The 11,013-nt window shown below is 44.8% G+C and overlaps 1 non-coding gene across 1 annotated transcript; it reads right to left on the bottom strand.

Annotated features, from left to right (window-relative positions):
* Window positions 1-3,042: 3,042 nt before the first annotated feature.
* Window positions 3,043-3,115, bottom strand: trnag-ccc (transfer RNA glycine (anticodon CCC)). Its single transcript has one exon. It is a non-coding gene; the product is annotated as a tRNA-Gly (tRNA).
* Window positions 3,116-11,013: the final 7,898 nt, after the last annotated feature.

Here is an 11,013-nt window from a genome sequence, read left to right as displayed (position 1 = left end):
TGAGTGGGGCAGCCTGGAACCAACGAGAGGCGATGCTGCTGGACAGAGAAAATATTTCAAAGTTTGGTAGAAGATTTATAGCTTGGGTGCTCGTTGTTGTGGTTCTGTTCGCCGAGCTGGGAATTTGTCTTGCAAACGTTTCATTCCCTATCTAGGTGACATTCTCAGTGCTTGGGAGCCTCCTGTGAAGCGCTTCTGTGCTGTTTCTTCCGGCATTTATAGTGGCCTGTCTCTGCCACTTCCGGTTGTCAGTTCCAGCTGTCCGCTGTAGTGGCCGGTAAATTGGGTCCAGGTCGATGTGTTTGTTGATAGAGTCTGTGGATGAGTGCCATGCCTCTACGAATTCCCTGGCTGTTCTCTGTTTGGATTGCCCGATAATGGTAGTGTTGCCCGAGTCGAATTCATGATTTATAAAGTAATCTCACAACTAACAACAGGACAATACCAAACTACTCTTTCAAACATACTGCATCCTTAGGGAACCACCACTTCCCAGACAATGCTGAAAAGAGAGAAAGAAAGAACCTCATAAGAATGGGCCATAAAAAGTGAATTTCACCAATCACAGTATCGAGTAGATTACCTTTCCCTTCCGATGTCTCCAGGACGGAAATGAAGGAAATGGGAGAAATTCAATCACATATCACATCGAAATTCGTTGGAACGATTTTCCCATTGGCCAGAAAACCAAATAATGACGAGTCGAGTCACCCCAGGACTTTGATTTCACAACAGCGATGAAATAACAGTGACCATTCCGTCCAGTACAAGCTCAACTTGCCTGGAACAGCACAGCTGCTTGCGATTTTCTGCGAGGGAGGCGAACACTATCATGACAGACAGAGACACTTTGCAACATTCGGCACTATCCCACACCACAGTTAATTCCCCTGGAAGCAAACCCATTTTTCTTTTGTTTTCAACATCAATACACCGGGGACCGAAACAGCATCCTAACAAGCTGCAGCTTTGGAGTTGATCGGCAGAGATGCGGCCTCGTTGGGATTCAAACTCACGTCCCGTTCGAGACTGGAACCTAAATCCAGCGCCTTACACCGCTCGGCCACACTACCAGCCGAATGCGCACACCATTTTCTTGCATTTCCACTTGTGCTCCTGCATAACAACACATGCCAAGTCACATTAAAAGGGTTCCATGATCCCTCTCCGACTCGCACAGCTGCTGGGATGTGGCCGTCTACAATATCAATTTCGCAGCAGATAATGATAGCCCATCAATCCAGACAAAAATCAATGGTAAACTGAGTCTATCTTCTCAGACTCTTTTCAGCTCCACATGTATCTGTGAGAATATATGTTCGGTTATGATTTGGTCAAATAACCATGAGCTGCTTGACATTACTGCAAATTCGATTCTTGCTTTGCTAAATGATTTCACCCATTGCTCGAAACAGGACAACTTTCACGTTTACACGGAACATGAAGCACACCGGACTACACGGAAAATGCACAAAGCTGAGCAGCCCGTGTTCCACATCATACCGTGCAGCATAGTTTCAGTCACTGTGTCTGTTTTGCAGAATAAGAGTCCCAAAGAATGTTCTCCACCCTAAAACCGGAGGGATCACGACAATCCGAGAACGACAGATCACATTGTGAGGAAGGTCTGACCTCGGGGCCAGTTCCAGATGCCACTTTCCTTGCCTTTTACCTTCACCGTGCAATTTGCTGCAGAGATGTTCACACCTGGACATCAGGCATATAGATATCAACTGACTTGGAAACCTGTGTGAGAAGCGACTCAATAAATCTTACAAAATTCCATGGAGCTTATTAGAAATGCAGTTTCTGTTCACCTCAGTGTAAAAGGCAGTTTCTGAACATAATAACAGAAGTCACCCCACCCCCCACTCCTGAAGAGGTGCTAACTGCACTTGAGTGCTTTTTGTTCTCGATGTGAATAGCTCTCACGCCTCTGAGACACCTTCACGTGTCTGGTTGCTGAGTGAGTCACAAAGAAGGAATTTCCCCAGAGCTGCAACTGCCTCAATTCCCCACTCGCCCTCACCGTTTACACTTTCCTGCTCCTCAGTGATTTAAAGAAAACCAAATGGATGCGATATCATTCTGTAGCCTCTCTGACGATTCCTCCGTTTCAGTTTCAACATGGCTTAGGTCTCGGGGCGTACCTTAATACTAGCGACTTCATGAAAGCACAGGTCCAAAGGTTCCTCTGAGAGTGTAATTTCTTTCATTGCTGTTGCTGATTGAAAGAGCCACTAACGTGCGAACTGCTCCAAAACATGATTCAGGAACTCTGGTGCCAATTCTCGCACGTTCAACAACGACAGACAGCTTCCAAACGAGGCCTTTCAGAGACGACTTTGGGGGTACATTTGACAGACAGACAAATTCAGGAATTCGTGGTGCGCTGTGACACCAGCGCATCAGCTAATTCCCTGTCTTTGAACCGAGCCGCCTGCGCAAGAAATTCAAATGCGGTACTGCTTTTCGTAGAAGGATCAGAACGCGGTAACTAAACTCTCAAACAGAATGGCACATGATCAGAACCAGTTTGGATAAAAACTTTACAATTCTTTGCACAGTCATGAAATGGAATTGCATTACATTTCACTATGCGAGCAGATTTGTTCAAGCAACTTCGAAGGCAGATTTGCAGATGGGAAAGCAAGCAAAAAAGCTCCGTTCTTGTCCATGTAAAAGGCTGCAGTTGAAGTTGCTTGAACAAATTTAAACGAATTTAAACAGCACGGTGGCACAGTGGTTAGCACTGCTGCCTCACAGCACCAGAGACCCGGGTTCACTTCCCGCCTCAGGCGACTGACTGTGTGGAGTTTGCACGTTCTCCCCGTGTCTGCGTGGGTTTCCTCCGGGTGCTCCGGTTTCCTCCCACAGTCCAAAGATGTGTAGGTCAGGTGAATTGGCCATGCTAAATTGCCCATAGTGTTAGGAAAGGGGTAGTTTTAGGGGTATGGGTGGGTTGCGCTTCGGCGGGGCGGTGTGGACTTGTTGGGCCGAAGGGCCTGTTTCCACACTAAGTAATCTAATCTAAAAAAAAGCAGTTTCTGCCCAGTTTCGAACTGGGGACTTTTCGCGTGGGAGGCGAACATGATGATCACTACACTACAGAAACAAACCTCAGCCTGCCCTGCTGTGGCTCAGTAGCATCCAGCATTGAAAGTTGAGGCCATTTTTCGTTTCGCCTTTCTGTTTCGTTGTTGCCCAGCGGAATTGACATCTTGAAATTGTAAAAAAAAGACAGGTGAAATTGATGACAAAATATAGACAAGGATGTCGTCAATGTTTGGACCGTAGGGCGAGGTGGAATAAACTGGGACGACTTTCCCTGCAGCGTAACGGCAGCGACATGATCAAATGGAAGGGTTGGAAACTGAGTATTTACGTGTTTTACCCAAGTTGGAGTGAGTTGAAAACTCGAGAGCATAGGTTTAAGGTGAGTGGGCTGAAATTGACAAAGGACCTGAGGCACATTTCCCACACAGAAGGTTGTGCGTGTATGGAATGAGCTACCAGAGAAAGTGGAGGGGGCTCAGAACATTGCAAAGGTTGAGTTTCTGGATAGGATGGGTTTAGAGGGTTTGGGGCCAAATACTGGGGAACCGGACTTGTTTAAATTTGGCTATGTGGTGAGCATGGACGAGATACACCGAAGTATCTGTTTCCACGCGGTGTAGCCCAATAACGTTGTGTTGCTTTCACCGGCTTTAAAGGATTACTTTTTAGTGGAGCTTGCCGTCGCAGCCTGTGGCACAACCATTTCGACTGTTCGACTGCTCACGGGAAAGGTAGTATGGTGAAACACTGCAGAAACGAACGACTTCCTTACTTCAGCTCCGACTGACCATAATCCGTGAAATTTTCCCAGACCCTCAGATGAGGATTTTTACTGCTGGAAGTTCCCTCAGACAACCTGTTAACTCGTAATGTATTGAGAGAATCGCAAAATAGAAAGCATTTAACACGGAACACAAACAAAACTGGCATACCTAATGCATTTTCAGACACAGAGATGCATGAATGCAAAATGTGAGACAGTCCGAGGGCATGAGTCATAAAGTAATCTCACAACTAACAACAGGGCAATTCCAAACTACTCTTTCAAACATACTGCAGCGTTAGTGCACCACCACTTCCCAGACAATGCTGAAAAGAGAGAAAGAAAGAACATAATAAGAATGGGCCATAAAAAGTGAATTTCACCAATCACAGCGTCGATTAGACTACCTCTCCCTTCCGATGTCTCCAGGACGGAAATGAAAGAAGTGGGAGAAATTCATTAAAATATGACATCGAAATTCATTGCAACGATTTTCCCATTGGCCAGAAAAACAAATAACGACGAGTCGAGTCACCGCAGGAGTTTGTTTCACAACAGCGATGAAATAACAGTCTCCTTACGGTTCCAGTAAAAGCACAACTTGCCTGGAGCAGCAGAACTGCTTGCGATTTTCTGCACGGGAGGCGAACGCCATCATGATGGCAGAAACACTTTGAAATATCGGCACGAATCCACACCACAGATAATAGCCCCCTTCTTCTGTTGTCCACATCAACACAGTTGATCAGCAGAAACTGCAGTGGCGGGAGTCGAACCCACGCCCCTTTCAGGGCTGGGATTTGGAACCGGGATTCAGCGACTTAGACCACTCGGCCACAGCACCAGCTAATCACAATGCCTAATTTCTTGCATTTCCAATTGTGCTCCTGCATAACAATAGATGCAAAGTTACATGAAAAGGGTTCCATGATCCCTCTCCGATTCGCACAGCTGCAGGGATGTGCCCGGATACAATGTCAATTTCGCTGCAGATAATGATAGCCCATGAATCCAGACAACAATCAATGGTAAGCTGAGTCTATCTTCTCAGACTCTTTTCAGCTACAAATGTATCTGTGAGTGCGTGAGAATATATGTTCGCATATGATTCGGTCAAATAATGATGAGCTGCTTGACATGACTGCAATTTCGATTCTTGCTTTGCTAAATGATTTCACCCATTGCTCGAAACAGGACAACTTTCACGTTGACACGGAACATGAAGCACACCGGACTTCACGGAAAATGCACAAAGCTGAGCAGGCCGTGTTCCACATCATACCGTGCAGCATAGTTTCAGTCACTGTGTCTGCTTTGCAGAATAAGAGTCCCAAAGAATGTTCTCCACCCTAAAACCGGAGGTCGCATTACAATCCGAGAACGACAGATCACATCGTGAGGAAGGTCTGACCTCGGGGCCGGTTCGAGATGCCACTTTCCTTGCCTTTTACCTTCACCGTGCAATTTGCTGCAGAGATGTTCACTCCCGGACATGAGCCTCATGGATACCAACTGAGTCGGAAACCTGTGTGGGAATCGATGAGAAGCGACTCAATAAAGTTTAATAAGTTCCATGTACTTTTTAGAAATGCAGTTTCTGTTTACCTCAATCTAAAAGGTAGTTTCTGAACATAGTAACAGAAGTCAAAAGGTAATTATCTCACCCCACCCCCACTCCGGAAGAGGTGCTAACTGAACTTGAGTGCTTTTTGTTCACGATGTGAAGAGCTCTCACGCCTGAGTCACCTTCACGTCTCTGGTTGCTGAGTGAATCACAAAGAAGGACTTTCTCCAGAGCTGCAACTGCCTCACTTCCCCACTCGACCTTCCCGTTTGCATTTTACTGCTCGCCAGTGATTTAAAGAAAACCAAATGGATGCGATTTCATCCTGTAGCCTCTCTGTCGATTCCTCCTTTTCAGTTCCAACCTGGCTTAGATCTCCAGGAGCATATTAATACTTTATACACCTGTCTCCTGCCTTTAAGCAGGTATATATATATATATACACACACACACACACACACACAAACACGTCCCTCGAACACCACCCCGTTTCCTGCCGATTATCAGATATATACAGAAACACACACGGACAACCCTCCACCACCACACTCTCTCCAGCCCTTAAATCAGATATGCACAGAAACACGCACACATCCTTCCATCATCACCCTGTCTCCTGCCCTTAATCAGATATTCACAGAAACACACATACTTTCAGAACGCTCCACCGCCACACTGTTTCCTGCAATTAATCAGATATACACAGAAACACACACACACAACCCTCCACCACCACCAGTCTGTCTCCTGTCATTAAGCAGATACTTACAAAAAAACATACACATCCCTGCACCACCACCCTAACACCAGCATTAAACAGACAGGCACAGAAAAAAACACACACAGAGACAACCCTCCACCAACTCTCCGTCTCCTGGCATTAAACAGATATACACAGAAACACACACACACAAACCTCCACCACCAACGTGTCTCCGATCAATAAGCACTTAGACACAGAAACACAGACCTCTACAATCCAACACCACCCTGTCTCCTGCCATTAAAAGGATATACGCAGAAACACCCACATGCACAACACTCCATGAACACCCTGCCTCCTGCCATTGGGCAGATATGCACAATAACATACACACACCAAACTGTCCCGTGCCATTAAGCACATATGCACAGAAACACACACACCTCCTTGACCACCCTGTCTCCTCTCATCAAACAGTTCTACACGGAGATAAACACACACAATCTTCCACGAACACCCTGCCTACTGCCCTTAAACAGATATACACAAAAACGCACATGCATACACCATCCTCCACCACCACCCTATCTCCTGCAATTAAATAGATACACGCAGAAACACACATACACAAGCACAACATTCCATGAACAACATGCCTCCTGCCATTGAGCAGGTCTATGCAGGAACACACACACAACCCTCCATGACTACCTTGTCTCCTGCCACGGAACAGATATACACAGAAATACACACCACCACCCTGTCTCCAGCCCTTAAATAGACATACACAGAATCACACGCACACCCCTCCAAGACAGCCCTAACTTCAGCCATTAAACAGATATACATAGAAACACACACACAACCCTCCACCACCACCCTGCTATCCTTCCATTGAGCAGATATACACAGAAATACACACACACAACCTTCGACCACCACCAGTCTGTCTCCTGTCATTAAGCAGATATATACAGAAAAAACACACACAACCCTGCACCACCCCCCTATCATCGACCATTAATGAGACATAAACAGACAACCCTCCACCAACACTCTGTTTCCAGGCATTAAACAGATATACACAGAATTGGCTTGCTGACAGAAGGCAGAGAGTGTCTGTAGATGGAAAGTATTCTGCCTAGACGACAGTGTTGAGTAGGGTTTCCCAGGGCTCTGTACTTGGACCTCGGCTGTTTGTAGTTTTTATAAATGACTTGGATGAGGAGGTTGAGGGGAGGGTTGGTAAATTTGCAGATGACACAAAGTTTGGAGGTGTCGGCAATAGTATAAAGGACTACTGCAGGCTGCAACGCGATATAGACAGACTGCAGAGCCTGGCTGAGAAATGGCAGATTGAGTTCAACCTGGATAAATGTGAAGTGATGCATGTTGGAAGGTGGAACTCGAATGCTGAATATAGGATTAAAGACAGGATTCTTGGCAGTGTGGAGGAACAGTGGGATTTGGATGTGCAAGTACATAGAGCCTCAAAGTTGCCATGAAAGTGGATAAGGTTGTTTAGAAAGCATACGGTGTTTTGGCTTTCATTAACAGGGGGATAGAGTTCAAGAGCCGTGAGGTTTGCTGCACAAGTCCCTGGTGAGGCAATACCTGAAATATTATGTCCAGGTCTGGTCGCCCTACTATAGGAAAGATACAGAGGCTTGGGAGAGGGTGCAAAGAAGGATGCTACTTGGACAGGAGGGCGTGCCTTATGAAAACAAATGTTGAATAGACTTGGACATCTCTCTGGAGAGAAGGAGGAAGAGAGGAGACCTGAATGATGTGTACAAAATAATGAGAGGAATAGATAGAGTCAATAGCTAGAGTATTTCCCCCAGGGCAAGATTGACTGGTATGAGAACTCATAGTTTGAAGATATTAGGAGGAAGGTATAAAGGAGATGTCAGAAGTAGGTTTTTTTCACACAGAGAGCTGTGAATGCATGGAATGCGTTACCAGTGGTAGTAGTGGAAGCAGAGTTATTGGGGACATTTAAGTGACTTATAGACTTGCGTATGGAGAGCAGTGAATTGAGGGGTGTGTAGGTTGTTACTATATTTTAAATTAGGATTAAACATCGTGGGTGAAATGGCCTGTTCTGTGCTGTCCTTTCTGTGTTATATGTTCTCTGACAAGGGTGAGTCGACCTCTGACCACCTAATGCCAACTGCAAAAGATGTTTAAAAACTTCATCGAGTTGCAAAGGTGTCAGCACTATAAGTATGTTTTGGTCATTGTTGATTTTCTTTTCCTTGATGGGTTGAAGCTTACCCCACTTCCAACGCTACTGATAAAACTGTTGTAAATATTTTACTCAAGGGGATTATAACCTGCTTTGGTACTTCATTTTGTCTACCTTCTGACAATACCGCCCCCCCACCCCCACCCCCATTTTATTGGAGATATAAATAAGGAATGATACTTTCATTTTGGGATCCACCACCAACTTCATTGTGCTCATTGCCCACAAGCAGCAGGGCTCGTGGAGCATGGTGACCAGAGTCTGAAAAGTAAACTTGCCAAATGGACTTCTGAGAAGGTTCTTTCCTCGTTTAGGGTGGTGCCGCTGGTATTGTTCCACCTACAATAAATTCCTGTGGGGAAAACTCGCTTGACCTTTTCGAGAGCTCTCATTCTGTATGATCTGAATGATAAAGTGCACTGTATCTGATTCGCAGGACACACGACAGAAATTATCCCATCCTAGCAGACTGAGCTGCCTCCATTGGTAGAGTATCATACAGTAACAGCGAATATCTTTTGATGACATCCTGGAAGGTACTTGCTACAAAAAAGCTGAAGACTGTGATCAGAGCTCACACAGAGGCCCAGCGGGAGCCTAGTGGGCCCATAAACCGGAAATCAATTGATAAAACGATTCTTCTTTTTAGAAGAATCCGATTCAGACCATCATCTTAACACTTCCTGTGGAGAAAATGAATGTGGGAGAGCGGACAGTATCAACTGGCTCCAGCATTTACAACCTTGTCCGTGTGACAACAGAAGCAGAAACCTGGAACTGTTTACCTTGCTTCTGAAAAACAGTTGAGTAAATTTTGAAGAGCATAGATATTTCTGCCTGGTGTTCATGAAATGATCAAGAGCAGAGTATGGTTCCCTGAGAATGGTCTGACTTCTGGGTTATGGACTGTGATATTCTGCTCACATGATCTGAACACATCCAAAGAAATGACTCAGTGTCAAGATCTGCTGAATCAGATTCCGTGAAGAACAGAAGCCAATGTAATGAAAAGAGCATTAAGAATGGGAATGTAGCACATTATTTTCCAGACTCGAGGAGAGTGCATAGTGCTGTTTCCAGAAGTCAATATCTGTCCAAGTAGACTGAAACAGAGTTATTGTACTGCATCTTTTGTATAATGGTGCAAAACCACAGAACGTTTGTATAGAGGGGATAACTTCAAAATCCTCCATGAGGCAAAACACACAAATGAGGTAAACAACAAAGTAACCACACAATTTGGTGTTACGTCACGAGGGAAACTTCCCTGCTCAAATTTTGCTCAAAATCGCTCTCTGTCTAATTCCTAAGACGGAGAATCGAACATTGAATGGTCTATGTCAATAAAAACTGCTGATCTCACAACTTCAGCATTTCATTCGCCCCCTTATGTATGTCTGGCAATAGTAATTGATCCCTAACTGTGTTACTTCAGCACACGTAGAGAACAAATAACTATAAGAACAACAGTCATGGATGTGACTGGGATTTGTCTCGATTCTGTTGCAACCAATCGATTCACAGTAATCGAAATTGCTTCCACCTTTCCTGTGTCGCTAATAAGATTTCATAGCTTAGTGGTGAGTTTTCATGCATTGAACTGGACCCAGCATCCTATCTCACGTTGAAATAAACAGCGATATAAAGACATGATGAAAGACACGGGCAGTGTTTACTGGACTATAAAGACGTTAGGAATGACACGGTCATGATACCATGTCGTTAGAAATCATGGAAATGAGGTTTACTTGGAGATAAAGCCACTAGAAACGAAAAGAGGTGATTTAATGGGATGGTGGCATAGATAAGGAATAAAGCGGAGAAATCAGGAAAGAGTTAGTTGTGCCCAAAAAGAGGTTATCCAGCTGATGTGAAGTTGTTAAGAGTAAATACGAGGGAAATTTCGTCGTTTAGGTGAGTGGAAACAATAGGTTAGAACTTCAAACCCATCGGGCACGTTCAAGAAATTTAGAGTAGGCATTTCTTATTCTGAGAGTTATTGAATTCGGAGATGAATTTTCAGAAATAGAATCATTTTAGGAGCTGATTCAAGAATATTTGAAAAGCGCGTGCAGGCAGACAAGGAGTGAATTAGTTTAGATTAGATTAGATTAATTATAGTTTGGAAACAGGCCCTTCGGCCCAACAAGTCCATACTGACCCACCGAAGAGCAATCCACCCAGACCCAGTCCGCTTCATGTACCCCTGCTCCTAACACTACGGGCAATTTAACGCAACGAATTCACCTAACCAGCACATTTTTGTACGGTGGGAGGAAACCGGAGCAACCAGAGGAAACCAACGCAGACACGTGGAGAATTAAACAGTGGCAGTGATTCTGGGCTGCCTGGATGGGGATGAAAAATGGAAACATTATCGAATCGGTTAACATTCATAGGAAAGAAATTGCATAACACCTGCAACTGAAAATGTTAAGGATAAGAAGAGATGGTGGAGTTGGAAGGTGCAGCAACTCATTCAACATGAAATATTATATACTGTAAATGCAATGAGCTGTTTGCTTTAGCTCTACATTAAATGGAGGTCGGTTAGCTCAGTCCGCTGACTAACTGGTTTATGAAAAAAGTGAGATCAACAGCGTGGGATTAATTCTCTCACTGTCTCAGGTTTCCACAAGGATCATCATCGCCCCCACTCACCTGATCTGTAATTCTGT

The sequence above is a fragment of the Chiloscyllium punctatum genome, chromosome 34 (genome assembly GCF_047496795.1).
Source record: "Chiloscyllium punctatum isolate Juve2018m chromosome 34, sChiPun1.3, whole genome shotgun sequence".
Lineage (NCBI taxonomy): Eukaryota > Metazoa > Chordata > Chondrichthyes > Orectolobiformes > Hemiscylliidae > Chiloscyllium > Chiloscyllium punctatum.
The sequence above is the reverse complement of the archived record's forward strand: the minus strand, read 5'-3'. Positions and strand labels throughout refer to the sequence as shown.